The following is an 18,950-nucleotide window of genomic DNA, read 5'->3' on the forward strand; positions in this document are numbered from 1 at the left end:
CTTAGACATCAATTATTAATTAATGCAGAATTGGTTAGATCAGATTTACCCATGCTTACTAAAACAAAACTTCAAAAAGTCATGTGTTCTTGGTTTTTGTAACTTGAATAAATACTTGCAAAAAACAAATAACAAATGTTGCTTTTCATTACTTAACTAAAGTGCATTGGTCATATTGTAAAGCTAGAACAAGTAATAAGCCTTTGGAGTAGGACAGAATGTCCATACCATATACAGTACAATATTATGCATTATACAACGACCCCCCCATTAATATTCCAATTGGTCAGCATGCACGTTGAAAATCAGAGTTATACTAATGGAAAAAGGTCCGGTCGCCCAGACTTTTTCCATTATTATAAGTCTTTTTTTTACAGCAACAGAGAACGCAAGATCTCCGTTGCTTTTTACACACTGTCTTGCTATGTTGAATGCGTTTAACATAGCAAGACAGCTTTAAAAAAAGTAACAGAGATCTTCCTGTCTCCGTTGCTTTTTTTAAAGGTGTCTCGCTATGTTAAATGGGTTTAACATAGCGAGACAGCTTTAAAAAAAACAACGGAGATTCTCTGTTGCCTTTTTTAACGGTGTCTTGCTATGTTAAACTCCTTTAACATAGCGAGACAGTTTGTAAAAAACAACGGAGATCTTGCTTTCTCCATTGCTTCCACCCACAGCTCTGATGTACTGCGTAAGCATAAGCATGCACAGTACATCAGAACTTCCGCAGAATACCAGACAGCTGCGGAAGGGCAGCAAGGAGGCATTATACAATGCCATTGTTTAAAAAAAAGTAATTATTTTTTTTCTTAAATAATGTCATTGTATAATAGCAATAACCCATTTCTGGGTGTGGGTAATGCTGGATTTACCCACGGTTGTCTTTGTTTGGCCACGTGGGCTTTGCCCTCATGACCAAACCACACCTTTGTGTAGTGGAATAACCGTTGCTGTGCGCCACTCTGTGGGCATGTAGCCTGTGGAGAGGCTAAGTTTAAACAGTGTGTTTAGGTGAGGGGTTAGTTAATCTTTGAGCTTGTGTAGGACGCAGCTTGGGACACCATCCAGTCCCATTGATGCTGTGTTTTTGGCTTTGGAGAGGGCTGTTTTAACCTGAGTGTCTGTGATTTCAGGGGCACTGCATTCTTCTGGTATAGTTATGGGCCCTTTTGGGGGTGAGAGGGGGGTGAAGTTTGCACTAAACCTGTCTGCCAGGATGTTGGTTATATCAGTCAGTTCAGTGTATGTAGTGCCATTCTGCACTAACTCCGAGCGGATCTGAGAACTGCCACTTAGATTCTTGACATAGCTAAAGAATGCCTTGTGGTTATCTTTGGAGTCCATGGCAATTTTTCTTTCGAAGCTAGCCTTGGATGATTTTATGAGGGAACGTAGTTTCTTGCTGATGCTGATACTGATCAGGGATGTCTTTCCTTCTTGGGATTTTACTCTTTTCTGTACTAGTTTCCTCCTTCTTTTGTATAGCTTGTTTATGCCAGGGGGTCCAGCAGACTGGTTTCCTTTTCTTGGAGGAGTGAGTCTTGGTTTTGTTTTGGATAACACAATCCATGCATTCTTGAAGGTGCTAGTAGAGTGCATTAGTAAAGGATGTTGCGGCTTGGACAATGTTATCCTTTAGCTTTGAAACATCCCACCTCGGTCATAAGTAACGTGAGGTTTGCTTTTGAAAAGTTTTTCACAGTGGTTTCTTTGACTGGGGGTGGTGGCGGAATGTGGATATCCAGAGTGATTAGTTTATGGTCAGATCTAACCAGCGAGGGGTTGACCTCCAGTGTGGATCACCGGTTACCATGTTGGTGATGGCCAGGTCCAATATGTTGTCACCTCTGGTGGGGGTATTGACCAGTTGATCCAGGGCATTTGAGTTTATAAATTCTAGGAAATGTTAGGCAAGGGAGTTTGTACTTGAGTAGTTCTCCCAGTTAATGTTTGGGTAATTGAAATCACCCAATATCAGGGTGCTTAGTAGGACCTTTATGTTTCCCAGTGTTTCCAGGAATGCGGAGTGGGGGTCCTGGGACATGGTGGGTGATCTGTAGCAAGCTATAATTTGAATAGCAGTTTTGCCCATTGTTAGTTGCACGTGGATGATCTCTGAAGCATCGTGCTGTACCACTAACCTGGAGGTGTGGGTATCCTTGATGAATATGGATACTCTCCCGCCTTTTGTATTTCAGTCCAGGTTTTGTGGCCGAAATGTATGGTATGAGTTGCAGCCTGGTAGTGCTGTGGTGCTCTCTGGAGCCTTACACCAGGTTTCTGTTACTGCACATATATCAATTTTCTCCATACTGAGGAGTGCCTCGAGTGTGTGCATTTTGAGGTTTAGACTTCTGGCATTGTGTAGCATTACCCTCAGTTTTTTGTTACTTGTGCTATTTATGGTGGTGGGTTTGTCTTTTGAGCCTTGCCTAAAAAAGGCACTATGGGGGTGGCAAGAGCCTTGGCCATTATTCGAATGCAAGCTGTATCTAGCAAAGCAGTGTGGCTTGTCGAGCATGTCATCCCAGGCTGACAGACACTGGATCTCCTTTGAATGACACCAGAAGCTTAGCTTAATAATTTTTTCTCTATACTGTGGTATCATTCTTGGTGAGGGCAGGATGCTATCAAGGTCAGGGTCATACTGGCCTGGGCTGCGTGATCAGAGAGCTCCTCCATGTCTCCTTTCATGTAGTCCAGGGAGGTAAGGCTCAGGTCATTCACACCAACATGGACAATGACAGAGTCATATTTGTACTTGGTCTGGAGTGACCTGAGTGCTTGTGTTATGTGGGGGATCCTGGCACCCGACAAGCAGCTAACAGTAACCTTTTCCTTGTTCAGCCTAGTGAGTTGGACATCAGTGTGCCTGACTATAGAGTCACCTATTGCTAGCGTGTTGGGTATGTTATTTTGCCTCAAGGGCTGTGATTTTGTGGCACACTGGTATTGTGAAGTATGTGTTTCATGGTTTGTGTTGGGGGGTGGAGGTTGCTTGGATGTCTGCTTTGGAAGTTTCTGTTGCTTCTGCAGATTTTTATTTAGAGCCTCCAAGTATGTTTTCATGTATTTATGTGTGTTTTTTGCCGGTGCTGGTTTCATAGGTCTATGTGAGACTGGTGGTGTGATGCAAGTAATTCCCTTCTCCTCTTGACTGCCTGGTCCAGTCTTGGGTTGAGAGAGCTTAGCCTCCAGTTTGGCTGTATAATTGCATCTCTCGCATGTATTAGTGTTTGGTGGAAGGAGGAGAGAGTTGTCTGTGTACATGAGGCAATTGTAACATTGCCTCAAAATGCCCAGATTCACCCGCTGGATCGGAGAGTACACCTGAAACTGCCCTTTGGACATGCCTGGATAGGTACAGTGAACTGTTTTACTGATTGGCTGGTAAGATCGAATAGAGAGTCTTGTCCTTCTCTACAGTATAAGGGGGGTCTAGTGCTAAGGTTTATTAGTGCTTGCTATGAGTTTTGAGCAAGTGCCAGTATGAAAAGTGAATGGTTTGAGTGCTTAAGTTGAAAGTTTGTCTAGTTCCAAGGGAAAATTTGAAGAGTACACTTTGTGGAGCCGGGAATAGTTTTACCCTAGCTAACCAGCGCTGTCTGGTGGCAAATGCAGGTTTTATAGCAGGGAAATGAAAGAGATAGAAATTAAGCCAAAAAAGGCCAATAAACTACTAATTTGTGGGCTGAAACCACTCCTCCCAGGACAGATAGGCTGCTCAAAGCTCCCTCTCTCACAGTGAACAGAGAAACTCCCTTCTATCCAAGTAAGGTATGGGCAAACACAGAAACTTGTAACACAGCCCTATATTCAGCACTGACCTGAAAACTGGACTATACTAGCTTAGAAAGGCGGGAAAACAAGTATATATATATATATATATATATATATATATATATATATATATATATATATATATATATATATATTTTTTTTTTTCAGAAAATAAAGCACATACAATCAAAAAAACACTTTAAATGCACAGAAATGGCTATCACACTTGAGTGTGTAGCCTACAACAGCTAAACAGGTAATTTAAACACAAAAATGACTTTGTTAAAGTTAAGTGCTGAAATACTAGATATTAAAGTAAGAGGACAGATTGCAGATACAGTGAGAACAAGCCAAGAAAGAAAACTATGAAATCATCATGTGACAAGAGCTGTCAGGAAATATTTTTATTTAGCACAGCTAGTTGCCAAAGGAATATCATAAAGGTCTAAAGAGGTAATCGCTCCTTTATAATAAGCATTTATCAGACCAGTTATTGAGTATAATGCTTTGTGATGTATCTCACTAAAAGTATGAAACAGTTAGAAAGATCTCCCAAAGGTTTCTAACCAAAAAGATCACAAGCCTAATGTCCCTGAGTTATCAAGATGTTGGAAGCATTATCTTTTAATTCGGTGTCTTATACAACTTTGAGAGGAGATCTCTCTGTATTTATCATCCCATTAGAGACCTGGTTGCCCTACGTTTTCTTTCTTGATAAGTCCAATATCTCCACCAATACTAGAACCAGAGACATAAAACTTTACCAACAGATAAATAAAACACAGGGGAGAGACAGATTTCTATCCCATTTCATCCCAAACCTCAGTAGGAACTTCAACATATTATGCACTGCAACTTTTTATCTTCCTATAAACATCTTCCTCCCCCACCATTAACCTTTACCCACATAGACCCTAAGTAACTTTTCCACCCCTTACCCATATCAACCTCCCCCACTAATCAACATTTCACTGTCCTGTACTTTCAGTCTCCTTTTCCCTTACTACTAATTTCATTCTTTCGTTTCCCCTAACTGATCTCATCTATGTGTACAACCAGTCTATAGAAAGATCAGCTGTCTCTGGAAATTATTTCTGTTGCTGTATTTTTACTACTAGTTTTACATTCTTACTCAGATTGATATTTTTAATTTGCTGTTTGTTAACTATATAGCCTTGTCTTGAACAACCTAATTTTATGTTAATATTACTATTATTTTTCTGGAACTATTCTCCCCAGGCCTCTGCTAAAAAAGGGCCCATGGCCAGTTGGACTTATCCCGGTTAACAAATGTCAAAATAAATAAAATAAAAAAATAAATAAAATAACATAGATGGCTGGATGGGTATTCACCAATTTACTTTGAGACTAACTGGTGTGGCTCTTACAGAGAAAGGGGGTAAAGGCTGGGGCAGTGGGGCAGGCACTGGCAAGTCCTAAATGTTCATAAGACTCAGTGGCCTTGGAATATATACAAATCTATGAAATACGTAATCAATGATTAGACAAATCTATAAAATGGGTAGTCAGCGATTAGAACATTTTTTCTGTTCCTAGGAAGGTAATAGATTTGATAAAAGTTAGAAAACTGAAGACCACATGGCACATATATATAACAACTTTTATAAGGGAAAGAAAGTTTAATTGAAGTTAAACAGGCTATCTGGCTTAAGTGGCGGGTAGGTGAACATGCATATTATTTGGCCTAGGTGCTCTTTACTTACCAGCCAAATGTGTTGTGTTCTATTTTAAAAATGAGATGGAGTTTATTAGGCAAGGATGAGAAGCACAGTCTCATTTACTAATATCATGATCCCACACATCTACAGTTCACTCCTGGCCTCCAGTCAGTGCCTGTGTTAAGTCTGCATTCTTTCCTAAGCATTTGCTTTTTTTTTCCCTGGGTATTTCTGTTTCCTTACACCTCCCATAAACATGTAAACTGACTGGCTGCTATAAGCTGTACATATATATTGTATTTACCCTTGTCCTTATGGTCCAAGTCATGTCTGAAAAGGGTCTCTAATGATCAGCTTAAGTTCACTAGACAGGTAAAAGAATAAATACATAAAAAAGCAGATGATTGAATGCAACACTTGTGATCTGTGAACTATTTTGCACTCTGGTTTGCAGTGCTGAACAACCCTTTGATGATGGGACAGTGAAGTATACACTCAATGTGCCTTCTGTACAGTGGTGGGACAGTGATGTATACACTCAGTGTGCCTTTTGTACAGTGGTGGGACAGTGATGTATACACTCAATGTGCCTTCTGTACAGTGGTGGGACAGTGATGTATACACTCAGTGTGCCTTCTGTACAGTGGTGGGACAGTGATGTATACACTCAGTGTGCCTTCTGTACAGTGGTGGGTCAGTGATGTATACACGTGGTGTGCCTTCTGTACAGTGGTGGGACAGTGATGTATACACTCAGTGTACCTTTTGTACAGTGGTGGGACAGTGATGTATACACTCAGTGTGCCTTCTGTACAGTGGCAGGACAGTGATGTATACACTCAGTGTGCCTTCTGTACAGTGGCAGGACAGTGATGTATACACTCAGTCTGCCTTCTGTACAGTGGTGGGACAGTGATGTATACACTTAGTGTGCCTTCTGTACTGTGATGGGACAGTGATGTATACACTCGGTGTGCCTTCTGTACTGTGGTGGGACAGTGATGTATACACTTGGTGTGCCTTCTTTACAGTAGTGGAACAGTGATGTATACACCTGGTTTGCCTTCTGTACAGTGGTGGGACAGCAATGTATACATGCAGTGTGCCTTCTGTACAGTGGTGGGACAGTGATGTATACACTCAGTGTGCCTTCTGTACAGTGGCGGGACAGTGATGTATGCACTCAGTGTGTCTTATGTACAGTGGTGGGACAGTGATGTATACACTCAGTGTGCCTTCTGTACAGTGGTGGGACAGTGATGTATACACTTGGTGTGCCTTCTTTACAGTGGTGGAACAGTGATGTATACACCTGGTGTGCCTTCTGTACAGTGATGGGACAGCAATGTATACATGCGGTGTGCCTTCTGTACAGTGGTGGGACAGCGATGTATACATGCGGTGTGCCTTCTGTACAGTGGTGGGACAGTGATGTATACACTCAGTGTGCCTTCTGTACAGTGGCAGGACAGTGATGTATACACTCAATGTGGCAACTGTTTTGACAGGATGATGTTTGTACTGCAGCAGCTGCTTAATTATTTATAGTTGCAGGTTTACTGGACTAAAATCATAGTAATAAAATTATATTATTACTGTGCATCCATTAGTATTTTAAAATACATTTCCAAATTATACTGTGTTTTTATTTCAAGGATTATATCCTGAAAAATACACGGATCACTTTGCTAATCTTATTAAACAATTCAAGATGAACAGTTGAGCAGGATTGTTTTCACTTTTTTATCATGTGTGGTTGATTGCTTTTCTACTCCACAGTTGTTGCAGTGTGGGAAATATTCTCTACCCCAATGTGTGGTGCTCTTAGAGGTGATTATATTAACTAAAGGCTGTTGATAATATAGCCCTTTCATGGGAGAAGCACTACCACTGCATAAAAACTGCAATTTGTGTTTTTAATTTTTTAAGGCAACTACCATTTTAGACATTTCTATTGAATGAAATAGTATTTCCCAGTGTCTACTTATAAGTCAATCATTCCACTTCTTCCTGGCTCATAGAAAAAAAAAAAACAACTCAGCTGTATATTTTTTTATAATGAATGTCTTTTCTTTTTCATTTACTGCATCTGCCAAGGGAATGTGCCTCACAATTTCAAGCACATACAGACTTTTATGATGGCAGAAAAGTAATGAGGAGTAAGTTATGACCCAGAAGTAGAAGGGAAGACAGCGATGGCATCCGTAAAGCCAGGCTAGATAGCTACCAAATGTAAATTGTTGCAAGTAACAGGTATTGCAATTTAGGTTCATTTTTGCAAATACTTTGTCTGAAATTTTGCTTGCATGTTCTGACACTGACTTACACAAATTGTACTTATTTCACTGCAAATGGTATAAACCTTTACATCCAAATGATCGGTTAGCTCTTAACCTTTGACCCCATTTGAAGACTGACACCCTCAGGCAGATCACAATCACTGACTGTGAGCTCTAGATATAGCTGCATAAATATATTACAAATCTTGCTCCTGTGAATAATTTTCTATGAAATTTTGCAAATAGTTTTGCAAAAATGAAAAAAAATATTTAAATTTTTTGCTGATCTGTGAGACTTGCTTAGTGAAAGGAGCATCTGTGCAGAATGTTGTTATAGTTATTAGAATTTCAATCACATTTCAGATCTATATTCATGGTTAACAGCCTTATAAAGTTTAGTGCCTTACATCATCTCTTAGCACCCACAGATGCTATACGAGTTCCGTAGGCATGGCATACTTAATCAGTACATAGTCATACTGAGTTCCTTGAACTAGTATCACATAATGCTTGTACATTTGTATTAGAAAAGGATAGTAAAATAAACTGCAGATGGTTGAAACATAATACCATGCAAGTATCATTTTAGAAGGAAGTGCTATTTTTAGGATGACTGTACCAGTTACTGTGAAGCCAATATCCTTCACAATTATGCTTATTGGTCACCATTGGTATAATTCCATCCCTTACTAAACACTCGTTGAAGACAAAACACAAGGTTCAAACAAAAAAAGTCTCTCAGTAGCCCCCGCTTTAAAACAAATAATTTAATGTAAACCACACTGTAAACAAACACTGGCACGTATAAAGCGCTTTTCGTCTGGTAAGGTTACCAGACTTCTTCAGATACAAATATATGTGTTTAAAATTCTCCTTTTATAACCACCTCAACAGTCATATGATGTGCTGCTTTAATTACTTCATGCAGTTAACCCGTACTATGCATGCCAAGTCTTTCAGATGCACGGTAACCACAAAAATAATTTGTATGTCTCTACTACTACATATAAAGATACACACATATATATATAAATACCTAATACTGATTAAATATGTAAAAATGTCAACATATAAAAGTATAAAAATATAAAAATATATGTGTATATGTATATATAAAAACCATGACTATATTACTATGATAAATTCACTTTGATAAATTCACTTTGTTACATATTCATAAGGTATACATAAATAAACCCAGAGAAGGTCACGGTCAGCTGCCTGTCGGGTGCTAGGATCTGCCACATAACACAAGCACTCAGGTCACTCCAAGGCAAGTACAAATATGACTCAGTCATTGTCCATGCTGGTGTGAATGACCTGAGACGTACCTCCCTGGACTACATGAAAAGAGACATAGAGGAGCTCTATGAGCATGTAGCCCAGGCCGGTATGACCCTGACCTTGAGTAGCATCTTACCCTCACCAAGAATGATGCCACAATATGAAGACAAGATGATCAATTTCAACAATTGGCTTAAGTATTGGTGTCATTCAAAGGGGATCCAATGCCTGTCAGCCTGGGATGACATGCTCGACAAGCCACGATGCTTCGCTAGGGACGGCTTGCACCTGTCACCCCTGGGCTTTAGGATATTGGCAAAGGCTCTTGCTACCCCCATAGTGCCTTTTTTAGGCAAGGCTCAAAAGACAAACCCACCTCCATAGGTATCACAAGGGATAAGAAACTAAGAGTAATGCTACTCAATGCCAGAAGTCTAAACCTCAAGATGCACGCACTCAAAACTCTCCTTAGTATGGAGAACATCGATATCTGTGCAGTAACAGAAACCTGGTTCAAGGCTCCCGAGAGCACCACAGCACTACCAGGTTATACCTCATACCATGCTTTTCGGCCCCAAAACTTGGACTGAACCACAAAAGGAGGGGGAGTATCAATATTCGTCAAAGATACCCACACCTCCAGGTTGGTGGCACAGCACGAAGCATCAGAGACTATCCATGTGCAACTAACAGTGGGTAAAACTGCCTTCCAGTTTACAGCCTGCTACAGACCACCCTCCCAAACCCAGGAACCCCACTCAGCCTTCCTGAGAACACTGGAAAATATGAAGGTCTCTCCAAACACCATTATATTGGGCAACTTCAACTACCCAAACATAGACCGGGAGCATTACTCTAGCTCCAACACCCTAGCCCAAAGGTTCCTAGAATTTATAAACTCAAATGCTATGGAACAACTTGTTACCACTCCCACAAGAGGGGAAAACATACTGGACCTGATCATCACCAACATGGGGACTCTATGCTCCAGACCAGAAGTGTATCCCTCACTGATAAGATCAGACCATAAACTAATCTCACTGGATATTCACATCCCGACCCCACCCCCTGCCCAGAAAACCACAGTGAAAATCTTCTCTAAAGCAAATTTCACACACCTCAAAACCGAGGTGGAATCCTTCAAAGCCCCTGGGCCTGTGGAAAATACGGCCCAGACCACAGAATCCTTCATAAATGCATTCTATGAACACCTTCAGGAATGCATGGATCATGCAATCCCAAATAAAACCAAGACCCAATCCTCCAAAGGCAGACATCCTGTCTGGTGGACCCCAGCCATAAGCAAACTATACAATAGAGGATAGAGCAAAATCCCAAAAAAGGAAGGCATCTCTGATCAGTATTAGCAAAAAACTACGGGCACTCATAAAATCGTCTAAGGCCAGCTTCGAGAGAAAAATTGCACAGGACACTAAGGATAATCACAAGGCTTTCTTTAGTTATGTTAGGAACCTGGGTGGGAATTCCCAGATATGCTCAGAATTAGTCCAAAATGACAAAAAATACACCGAACCCACAGACATTGCCAACATCCTAGCTGACAGGTTCAGCGCAAACTCCCCACCAAAAGGGCAAATATCTATCCCAGCAGAGTGCTGCCCCCCTGACATCTCAGATGCTCAGGTAAGAGCCGCCCTCTCCAAAGCAAAAACACAGCATCAATGGGACCAGACGGTGTCCCGGGCTGCGTCCTACATGAACTCCAAGAAGAGCTAAACCTAAACATAAAACTACTGTTCAATCTCAGCCTTACTACAGGATATGTACCCAAAGAGTGGCGTACAGCAACAGTGAGTGGTCCCTCTCCACAAAGGTGGTGCCTCAACGGATCCTGGAAACTATAAGCCTATATAAGCTATATAAGCCTGACTAGCTTGGTCTGCAAAGCTATGGAAAGGATCATCATGGACCTCATAAATAAAGATATTGGGGACCTACAGACACTGGATCCTACCCAGTTTGGCTTTGTTAAGGGGAGATCCTGCCTCTTAAACCTGGTTGATTTCTTTGAAACAGTCACCAAGGCCATTGACGAGGGGAAGGTGGTCCACACAGCCTACCTGGACCTCGCAAAAGCCTTCGATACAATACCCCACTCGGGCATTATAGATAAGCTCACCAGCTTAAATATAAACCCCTATGTCACTAGATGGGTTGCAAACTGGCTCAAGGACAGAACCCACATGGTTAGAATTGCTGGAGCCATGTCAGACTCCAAATCAGTTACAAGTGGCATCCCACAAGGCTCAGTCCTGGGACATCTCTTGTTCGGTATATATTTCTCAGAGGTACAGGGCAACACGGGAGGACTGTGGCTGACCATGTTCGCAGATGACTGCAAACTGGGCACCATAATCGACTCTCCAGCCGACACAAGCATCCTTCAAAAGGGCCTCATAGAAACAGACAACTGGTGCCAGAGCCATGGCCTCAAGCTAAATGCCAAAAAGTGTATAGTCATCCCCTTTGGCAAAAACAAAGTGCCCACAAATTACCACATAGGTGGTAATCCATTAAGTACAGAAGAAGTAATTAGGGACCTGGGGACCCAAGTTGATAGCAATCTCTCATTTGACAACCACGTGGCCAAAGTGGTTAGAAAAACATTTTATATAGCCCACCTAATCATGAAGGTATTCACATCTAGATCAGGGGAGGTCATCGTGCCTCTTTACTCATCCGTCATCAGGCCCATAATTGAGTACAATGCCCCTTTTGGGATGTACCTTACCAGACACCTGCAGCAACTGGAAAGATCCCAAAAGTACCTCACCAAGAGGATCAAAGGGCTCAAACAGATGCCATATGCTGCCCGGTTAAAGAAACTCCAGCTCTACTCAGTGGCATACCACCTGCTCAGAGGCAATCTGTGCCTGACGTATAAAGCCATGTCCAACTCGGAATTAATGGACATGCTGCACCTCAGAAAATCCAAATCCCATCGAGCTACGTGCTCGAGAGACTTAAACCTCAGCACTGAAATAAATAGGACATGCTGGAGGGACAGATTCATAACCCAGAGGCTCCCTTCACTCTGGAATAAAATCCCAGTCCAGGTTAGGCAGAGTCCCTCATTGACTCTCTTCAAGAGGAATCTTGATGAGTGGATGGGAGATCGTAGGTTTACCCCGGGTATCACTTCTGTGTCACTGTTAGACAGAGGCACAGTATACTAACCTTGAAAAAGGGCATAGCAAAATTAATTTAAATTGGCTGGCGAAAGCCAAACACACTCTGGCTAGGCTTATAAATGCCCTAGGGCAGATAGCCTAGTATGAACCTATGAACCTAAACATAAGTAAAGTCCCACTTATCTAAGTAAGCTTTTCACTTTGAGAACACAAGCTAGAGAATAGATTTCCTTAATGCCTGGACATTGGCAAGAATCTAATCGGAGCTGCCAAATCAATTCACGTTGTTCTAACAACAAACTCAATGGCTTACCATGCATCTGAAAGACTTGGCATGCATAGTATGGGTTAACTGCATGAAGTAATTAAAGCAGCACATCTTATGACTGTTGAGGTGGTTATAAAAGGAGAATTTTAAACACATACATTTGTATCTGAAGAAGTCTGGTAACCTTACCAGACGAAAAGCGCTTTATACGTACCAGTGTTTGTTTACAGTGTGGTTTACATTAAATTATTCGTTTTAAAGCGGGGGCTACTGAGAGCCGTTTTTTGTTTGAACCTAATAATTCCATCCCTTCTCAGATATGCAGCAATTACTTTATTGCCAAAGTGCCCTGCTATTTTAGCAACAATGATTATGTCCATTTCCAAATAGTACCCATCTGCTATGATTTTATAAAAGATGGTTATAAATAACGCTTTCGCCACAGTTTCAAGTGTGGAATACCAGCACTTGTACAACATGGCTTCCCAGTGACGATAGTACACTAGCAGTAGTTAACAAAGTAAAGGGTAGTGTATGTACATAACAAATGTCTCACTGCATTCTTTTTTGACCAAAAAAGGGCTTTTGAATCAGTTGACTACTCTGTTACTGCTGGCAAGGCTAAAGGATATTGTTTTCAAGAATGACCATGCTATTGGTTAATTAGATATCCAGAAGATCAAACATTCAGGGTTTTGATAGGCCCAGTAGGTTTAGAAGTGGAGAAGCAGGAAGTTGAGATCTGTGCTGGTCCTTTTCTTTTTTCATCTCTTTATTAATGAGATTCTACTTAACTTACCTGGTCTAAAAACACTATATATGGAAAGATGCTAGACCTATTAGGCAGCCTCAGGGGAGATGCAGGCAGACTTCAACACATTATATGCTTGGCTCAGCAATAAGGAGCTTATTCTATACCTTGATATGCCTTCAGCCATGTTGTTTACTAAAGAAAAGCTTATGCAGGTTTAGGCACTGGGTGTTATGGGCCCACTCTGATCCAATACCAGCTCAAAACCTAGTGAGCAATATCCTGGCCTATACCTAGAACTCAGTCTATCCTTCACACTGAATACTGGCAATGTGAATGGTGAATTACTGAATCAGCTGAAGGTGTGCCACAAGTTTATCAACATGCTGAGACCAGAAGTCATGCATATCTTTGGAGAAGGTGAACTCATTCCTAGATTGGAATACACTTTTATTGGACCTAAAATCCTTCTACAATACTCATTTGCACCAGATATCTGTGATATGTCACTTCAGTATACTTTTAAAGCTAGAGATAATGCTTGTTTAACCATGCAAAAAAAAAAAAAAAAAAAAGGCTACCAAATAGCCAGATTTATCTCACTGTTACATACCACTTCTTTCAAGTTGTTAAACTAACGGTCATCACTGGCCCACATATTGGTAATAGCAACTCTCCACTGTCCTTTCAGATCTGCAGACATGCTACTTCATCCACTATAGAATCTATTGTAGATACCTCTGCTTGTGAAATACCATGTTCTGCTTAACCTCGTGCACTTCTGAAGAACTGGAATTACCACCAATACAGTTTCTAAGGACCTAAATGTACATCACAATATAAGCAGAATTTGTTGGTATGATATTTACTTCTACCAAAGGATCCCCTACTTTTGAAACAAGCTTCCAGTCCAAATAAAGTCTCTCTATTTCTCTTTAAAACCAGTTTTGAGTGTATGTGGTTTTGTTTATTTATTCAAGGGCTGTTTACTCAGGGCCTTATAGTTAGTTCCAGGGCTGTTTTCTTAGGCCCTTATAGTTAGTTCCAGGGCTGTTTACTCAGGGCCTTATAGTTAGTTCCAGGGCTGTTTACTCAGGCCCTTATAGTTAGTACAAACAAACAGTGGGTTTGTGCTACTTAGGCTTCTTATAGCCTTCTGGACTGAACCTCTGTAACTGTAGTTTCAGATGATATTTGTATTCTTTTAGCTTAAGCTGTTCTTTCCTTACGATTCAGTTTCAGTGATGTTTTGTGTCAGTTTGACTAAAATGACCTTCTGCTGTAGTACGTGTCTTTCAACTTATCAGCTTCTGCCATCTAAACGGACAGATACATACTGTATGCTCCCAGTAAGTAACTGTGCATACAAGTATCCTGTTTTTAAGTTCTCCCTCAAATTTCTTTGATCGCCCATGCAATTTTTACTTTAGTTAAAGAAAGGGTAGATCTAATACTTAAAAACCTCTCTGTATTAGCCTGAACTGAATATTGTCAGGGTATAGGAAAACCCTGTCTTATGTTGCTGCTTTAAAAAGACTATTTCAAAAATCAGATATTAAATCTTCACATTTAGAATTCACTACAAAGTAGTCCCACGTTAGCTCTTTTTAATAATACTCTCATTTGCTGTCAGATATACTCATTTCTACACAATGCCTCTCATTTCTACTCATTTCATCCTCGAGGGGATTTGATGCTGTTTTTTTTTTTTTAAATTTCAGTAAATCCATTTTCAGCATGCACGTTACCTCACTGCAGATTTGTATTAATATCTGTGTATGGACTGAAATACTGTCTCTTGCCAATGTTAAAAAATTAAGTCTGTTATAAAGCTGGTCTTTCAATCTGCTTTATGCACAAGTAGGTAATCTAGCTTTAAATGCATTTTTATTGAAATTTATAGTACCTGTACTATACTGTAATACTGTATGTGCAATGGATCTGGTCTTAGTTCTTAGCATAGCTTTTCCTTAAATCTCAATGCTATGTTTTGCAATATGAGAAGATAAGCATAAAGCAAAATTGTTAAATGTAATAAAAACAGTTTAAACAAGGATTTACCTTGTAGAATTCTGTTAATACATTCCAACCAAAAATATTTGCTATCAATTAATATTTTTTTTCAAGTCAGGCTGTGGTCTGCTCACAAACATTCACATTGCCTAATCCATCTTTAACTCACTAAATCATTCAAAGAAACCAAACAATGCATTTTTTTACTATGAAACAATAATAATCTAAATAAAGTTAAAACATGCTTTTCTAATTATTGTATAAGTTCAGAATAGTGTTTGCTTGTAACTTGCTGGCACACTGCAGATATATGTTTGGTATTTGGTTTTGATTAACCATTTGATATACTAATGTAAGTGATAACAGTACACATTTTTACTTGCTGTCTCCATACACATATTTACCTGATTAGAATGTTTTTAACGCCTTGCATACATTGCAAAGAACATTTGTTCACCTGTTAATATGCAGCTTGCCAGTTTTCTGAGTGGGAAGAATAGTCACAAGATCATTGGAGAGGTCAATTTAGATTTTATTTTCTTCTTTCAACATCCATTGATCACTTTTGTAAACTGCAATCTCTGTTGCCATGTAACTTTCTGAAAAACTGTGATTGTTTAATATTCGTTGAAAGATGAAATGATAATAATGGCATTTTAAAACATTAAAGTTGATACCAAGTTCTTTGCAAGATCTATAGAGGTAGAAGATAGTGACAAAGCCAGGTTTTATTGAAGAGAAAAGATTACAGATGCACACTTTGTAAATGTCAGCAGTATACATATATAGCTGAGGGTTTTTTATACCAAAATAGTATATAAGTAAAGGAATGGCATCTAGGTCCAAATAGGTCATTGCCCCACTGTACTCCTCCTTTATCAGACCAACCATAGAGTACAATGTTCCCTTTGGTATGTACCTGACCAGGCATATACAGCAACTAGAGCAACCTCAGAGGTTCCTTACAAAACGAACACAAGTCATAGTAAGCCTGCCTTATGCAGAGTGCCTTAAAACCCTTTCCCTCTTCTCAGTCTCCTATCGATTGCTGATGGGTGATCTATGCCTAATTTACAAGGCATCCACAAACCCCCAACTTATGAATCTCCTACATATTCATAAGTCAAAAAGTACCTGAAATACAAAGTCTAGGGACCTGAATGTTGTCTGTGACTTAAACAGAACATGTTGGAGAGACAAATATGTGTTCCAGAGACTGCCCCTCCTATGGAACAGGCTTCCCATCCATGTGAAACTGAGTTTGTCTATTACACAGTTTAAGTGCAACCTAGACAAGTGAATGGGGAATAAGAAATTTACACCAGGCCTAGCACCCGTGTCACTTAGAGGTAGCTTATAAATGCATGGCTCTCAATGTCTTATTCAGAAACAGGATGTCATTATTCATTCAGGAAAATTTGGCTAGGCTTAGTAAGGCCCTCCCCTCGGGTTATTATCCTAGTAAAAATCTATGAATATGTGAATCTATGAATCAGCTACTAAGAAAGTATAAACAATAAAGCCATGTAGAATAGCAGAAACAAAAGAAAATGGTACATTACAGAATGAAATAACCATGTCTAGGGATTACTGTATCCTGTCTGCTGAGAGATATTACATTATAAAAATATCAATATATGCAAGCTGAAACCAGAGCAATGTGGAATAAGGTCACCAATGTAGTGAAGGAGCAATTAAGATGTTATAAAGTGCAAGCACATTTAAATATGTAGCCAATGCAGGTAATGCCATAGCCATGCAACCCACAGAAGGAAGCAGTCCGGATTATGTAACAGTGCTGAGGGGGCACACTTGGCAAACACTGCATACTGAAGAAGTTCACATTCATGAACTTTAAATATGCAGCAGTTAGATTTGTACCCACACAGTTGTGATTATCCAGTTTTGTTGCTGGCTGGGCTGCATTATGCCTAGAGTTTGCATGTCCAGTTCTATATTCATAGGTGTATTTGCTGCTGTCTCTATTTTCCAGCCGCATACAAAAGGCATGCCAGTAAGTGAACTGCAATCTTTTAAACTGCCCATAATTGAATATGACTGCACATGTGCATCCTGTCACGCAATGACATTCCATACGGAACTGATTAATTCCTTTCCTTATGTCCAGTGCTTGCCCAGAAACATGAACAGGATAAAGTGAATGCTGGAAAAAGAAAGAATGAATTAATAAGAATAGCTTTAGGAAAAGAGCACATTTTGGCCATTGCAATAAAAAGTCCTAAATTAAATGAGGACCTGAACTCTAGATAATAAAGGACATTTAAATGATGAAAACTACTGCACAGAACAATGCAATTTCTACACTTAACTGCAGTCAAGCATGTTTATAGTGTTACACAGAAGAAGTGCAGGTGCAGGAAATATCGTTAATTTATAGAAATTTATATTATATTGATATTAATAAAAAAACGTAAAATCTAATCTACCTTGTGACTACTGACATTTACTACCACTCTTTGTGTTACTGTTCTTAGCTAGTTATAAGTTTTCTCACAATGAACTGAGGACAATAAAAGTCTGTAGAAATGTCAGCACACAACTTTGTTGTAAACCTTCGAGTGCTATAAACTGTGATTATTCTTTTTTCTACACACTATAGTTTTAGCGAGCCAATTTCTCTCTGAAGTTCACTGAGAGTTTTAGGACATGGCAGGCACATCTGAGTTTGATGTTCAGGGAAAGAACAACAAACAAAAGTTCTCATTTCACTTTTTCTAATGACCGTCTATGCAGCTGATACAAAGCTGATGCTTTCTCAGAAAATTAGTCTATGAGTAGAGGGTCAGTTTTCTTAGTCAATTGCGACTGAAAACTGCATGTGAAAAGCACTCGTGTCAGTAAAGCTGCATTCATATTTTATCTGTTGGTAGAAAAATGCATCTTCTGGTAGAAATGAATGAACTGAAAACAGCAAGCTGCATTCTGGGCTCTCAGATGCAAGCCCACATACAGTATATTGCTTGCTTAAAGAATTGTTGTGCTGTGCCATTTATGGTCAATAATATGCTGAGGCACTAAAAGAGCTGGACTGGAACTTCTCAGTTAACTCTTTGAAACTGTACTAGGAAGTGTAGTGGTAAGAGTAACTGATCACACACTGCTTAGTCCCACTGTTGTTGCTACTTCTTTCCTGCTAAGTTGTATTCGCCACACAAAACAAAATCATATAATATGAGCATCTCAGCAAAGAAGAATATGTCAAAAGGATGTCTGTTGAATAGATGACCACTAGAAGGTAATAAACATATGCAAATAAAAGCCTACACATCTGTATGTTCCAAATCTGCTTTTCTTTTAATTAATTAATTTATTTATTAACTAGTAGGATGATTCATTGGAACATTTTTGTACCTAACCAAGACCAAATGACACAAACCTGAAATAGAGCATTTACCGACAAAAAAAAAAAATTCTGTGAATGCTTAAAAAGCCAATTACACATAAACACTTCAAGCAGATAGTTAAGTTCTCAAACTAATTAATTGTACATATCTTACAAATGTGGAGTAGTTGAGGCTCATGACCAGAGGTCTGATTTATACTATATCCATAGATAGAATGAGGGGTCCAATTAATTCTAACTACATAAACAGGATGTTGAGATTTGAGCATCTAATCAAGTCATAGTTTCAGTCACAAATGAAGAAACTATTAAAATAGAGACTATTTATAATGCTGCATCAAGTAGACTCGACTTTTAACAAATATGCAGATTGTAGTTGC

General features: G+C 39.6%; 1 protein-coding gene across 1 annotated transcript in view; it reads right to left on the reverse strand.

Annotated features, from left to right (window-relative positions):
• LOC122795737 (dedicator of cytokinesis protein 1-like) overlaps window positions 1–18,950 on the reverse strand; it is a 2,411,902-nt gene that overhangs the window by 66,455 nt on the left and 2,326,497 nt on the right. The gene's annotated exons all lie outside the window — the stretch shown is intronic.

The sequence above is a fragment of the Protopterus annectens genome, chromosome 2.part2 (assembly GCF_019279795.1).
Source record: "Protopterus annectens isolate FY-2018-M chromosome 2.part2, PAN1.0, whole genome shotgun sequence".
NCBI lineage: Eukaryota > Metazoa > Chordata > Ceratodontiformes > Protopteridae > Protopterus > Protopterus annectens.